At 48.5% G+C, this 4,001-nt stretch overlaps 1 non-coding gene across 1 annotated transcript; it reads right to left on the bottom strand.

Annotated features, from left to right (window-relative positions):
• Positions 1 to 240: 240 nt before the first annotated feature.
• TRNAK-CUU (transfer RNA lysine (anticodon CUU)) lies at positions 241 to 313 on the bottom strand. Its single transcript has one exon. It is a non-coding gene; the product is annotated as a tRNA-Lys (tRNA).
• Between the last annotated feature and the right edge of the window lie 3,688 nt (positions 314 to 4,001).

Genomic DNA, 4,001 nt, shown 5'->3' with positions numbered 1-4,001 from the left:
GACCGTTCCTTAGTTGTGAAATCATTTGCTGACAACTTAGTTAACACACGCTTGTGCGGGTGCAGGTGTAGACTGTGCTCAAAAGGAGACACTGGACAGTGGATACCTGCTGGCGTCTCCAAAACTCCAATCATGCCATGACGGTGAAAAAAAAATATTGCAACGCCAGGCAAGGAAGCTATGACGGTGAAAAAACATATTTGCAACGCCAGGCAAGGAAGTGCAAAAATAAAAATGCAACGCCCACCGTGGGGCTCGAACCCACGACCACAAGGTTAAGAGCCTTGCGCTCTACCGACTGAGCTAGACGGGCTGATATATTATGTTTAATTTTACAATTGTTAATATTTTTTAATGTTTAACCTGTTGATCAGCCTTTAATCATTAGTCAACATGCAACGGTGCACCCAGTATTAGAAATACACATCTGTGAACTGATTGGATTCTTTCAGGCATATGGATTTAAGTCTTCGATTTGATATAGATGCTCGTATTTATTTTTGGATTTATTCTAAGATTTAACGGTGCTACTTTCAGTGGTAGCCGACATCATCGTCAATAGCGAGACGCCTGTGGTGGCTTCATAAATCTCGAAATTTGCCATCCTTCGGAGGTGCTCATAGGTAGAGTTTGTGTACCTGTGTTCATAGGAGTGAGTGTGTACATATATTAGCGTATACACTGTACTGTGTAATTTAAAAAAAGAAAATTAGAAATACACATCTCGCTTTCCATAATATTTATGATGCATAAGTATTAGTGTTAGGTTAACAGTGGAATACATTTTCATAACAAGTATATTTTAATACGATTTTATATTAAATTTAAATAGTTTGATTACTTGAAAATCGAGGTGGATATATTTTAGGGTGGATGGAGTAAAGAGAGTACCGAGAGCAAAACACTTTTTGCTACTTCTTTCCTTCACCGTGTGGACAGACATAGGAGTATCCTGGAAAGAATGTCAGGGCACTCAAGACAAAACTTTGACACGACGAAATAGATCAATCCGAGAACCTGTTTCTCAACGCATCCAAACCTGCTTCTCAACGCCTCCACGAGGGATCTGAAATCAGAACGGTAACGTGGCACCTCTGCAGTCCGCACACCTCACGCGCATTTAGGTTCGAAACTGCATTGACATGGCACGCTGAAATCATATTTGTAAAAGGGCATGGCTAGCGTCTGAATGTCCGGACGTCGACGTCACATCACACGGACCCGGCGCCTCCCATTGGAACGTGTGTCCCTGCTTTGCTTCTCGCCTGCGCCACCTCTGCTTCTCGCACCCGCACCGCCATCCCCCTCGACTGCCTCGTCTCGGGAGGCTACACCGCCATCCCCTTCGATTGCGTCGTCCTAGGAGGCCGAACGTCGGAGCTACTGCCTACTGGTGACCCACGACGAGAGCCATGGCGCCGGTTGCCTAGTCAGGGAGTTCACGGACAAGGGGAAGGTGGTGGCAAGCCACCGACGCTATTGCAACATACGTAACATCCGATCTACTTTTGAAACATCTAAATGAAATATTTACAACATACGTCTGAAGATTAATGAAACACTTGAAACATGCATCTGAAACACTTGCAAAAAACACGTGAAAATACTTAGAAAGCTATTGCAAAACATATGTAACATCCAGATAAACACACTACAACAAATGTGCGAAACATATTCAACATACATATGAAACACTTGTAAACATACGTCTAAAAACAAATAAAACATTTAGAACATACAATTGCAACAAACGTGTATAGCCATTACAAGATGTGCAACATCTCGATCTAACTTTGCAACATCCATATAAAACATTTATAACATACCTCTAAAATATATGAAACACTTGAAACATACGCTTGCAACATGCGTTTTTGTGCAATGTCGCCTTGCTGCTTGGATAAATGGAAGCTCGTCGTTGTGGAGCTCGACGCCGGCGCGAGAGTGCGTGGAGGTCGTCGGTGCGGCAGCGGCGCGAGCAACTGCCTGCGGGGCGGCGTCGCATGAAGCTCCTTTCCTCGTCTGCTTGCTGGAGCATTCGTCGTGGAGGCTCGCCAGCTCGGTGGAGGCAGCCGCGACGAGCGAGCAACGTGGTGCCGCACGCGGCGGGTGGATGCGTGGTGTTGGGGACCAATACTAGAGTACCCGAAGAGGACGAGCTAATAGTCATCAACATTAATTCATCCGAGCAGTCAGGAGTGCGACTACAGCTCCAACCGACCCCCAGGTGCGCGGGCTCTGCCTCGCCCGACCTCTATGGGAGGGCTCCGCCTCGCCCGACCCCGAGGCCGCGGGCTCCACCTCGCCCGACCCTTGGGTTTGCATTCCGCCTCGCTCGACCTCTGGGGAAGAGCTCCGCCTCGCCCGATCCCGAGGCCGCGGGCTCCGTCTCGTCCAACCCCAAGGCCGCGGGCTCCGTCTCGCCTAACCCTTGGGTTTGCGCTCTGCCTCACCCGACCTCTAGGAGAGGGCTCCGCCTCGCCCGACGGGGTCCCATACCGCCGCCAACCACTCTAGGTCCAGGCGTATGGGTCTGAGTCAAAACTCTGACGCCAAGGAAGAGACCGACACGCCCCGATGTAACCCGTGGCCATGACGGGCCATACATGAGGGTTCACATTAAGAACAGCGTCGAGCATACCGGTGTTGTTCTGCCTAATCCCCGTACGAACGCTGACAAGTGTGTCAGCTTACCACGACGTCCGCTGCGATGGAATGGAGCGCTATGACCGGTAGGCGACGCTTATGCATGGCGCCAGTGGCGGACAGGGCCGCGACATGGAGCTGTCCCTGTTAACATCTACAGGGTCGGCGGGACCCGCATGAAGGATCAGAAGGACCCGACGATCCTGAAGGACTTCTTCTCTCTCTGGTTCTTCTCTTTTTCTCCGCTATAACCCGTGCTTCCCCTTAGCCAATAAAAGGGAAAGCAGGACGTCCCATGAAGGGGACGACCGATAGGGGAACCCATCGAACCCCAAACCGATCAGAACACGATACAAGCACGCGGCTGAGCAACGACTGAGCTCTCGGCACCCGTTCACTCCTTCCATCAGAGACTCAGGATCCTTTCACTCTCTCGCCCGTTTGTAACATCTACTATAAACTTTCAGTGCTAGTAACACGAGCAGCAACAATGAACTGTACGTAGAGACTTTCTGCCCGAACCAGTATAAAACCTCGTGTCCTCTAAGCACACCATCCGAGCTAGACGCGCAATATTAGAAATTTACTCGTCGGTGGTAACTCGAAACACCGACACGCGGTGGAGGAAAAACACAGTAGCACGAGATTATTTTTTCGTAAGAGGTGCGGAGGGGAGCGAGTGGACGCGCGATAGCGAGTGGGGAGGCCGCATCCGTCCGTTCGGACCATCACGGGAGCATTGCCGTTTGTAAAACCATGCTAAAAACAGTCCATATATACTCTATTAAAAAATTATATGAGTAATACATAAGGTTAGTTGGAAGTTTCATGCCTCAATTTTGAAGACTCACACATGTTGTGGACAATATAGACTAATTTCATTCCCATAAAACTCCAATTTTATGGAACTTTGATCATTTCTTTTAATTTATATTGTACCATGCTAAGATATTTGCTAAGTTAGTAGCTTATTCGGTGCCTATAAAATTATATTATAAAACTTATACAAATATTGACGAGCCACATGAATTTAGCGACATTGCATAATTAATGCATACAATTTACCCGTCATGTGGTGAGGTGACGAAGCAGTCCCTGTCAATTCACTAACGAATGATCATTGATTCATTGATAGCCCATGATGGCGAGCCACCAAGGAACCTTTCCAACTTCCATGCCGTACCTCACCAGTCACCCCATCGCATTCAGCATGTATGACCGTGAGACCGCCGTGCTCCCATCACGACGCAGGCGAGCGAGATCGCAGCGCACCTACTCCCAAAAACGCAACTATCCGCCACCCACGCGAGATAAAAGCCGCCCGCCAAATCCAAGCGTTAGACCTTCCAAATGAC

Source organism: Miscanthus floridulus, chromosome 6 (genome assembly GCF_019320115.1).
Source record: "Miscanthus floridulus cultivar M001 chromosome 6, ASM1932011v1, whole genome shotgun sequence".
NCBI classification, from domain to species: domain Eukaryota; kingdom Viridiplantae; phylum Streptophyta; class Magnoliopsida; order Poales; family Poaceae; genus Miscanthus; species Miscanthus floridulus.
This window is presented reverse-complemented; position numbering and strand designations above follow the sequence as displayed.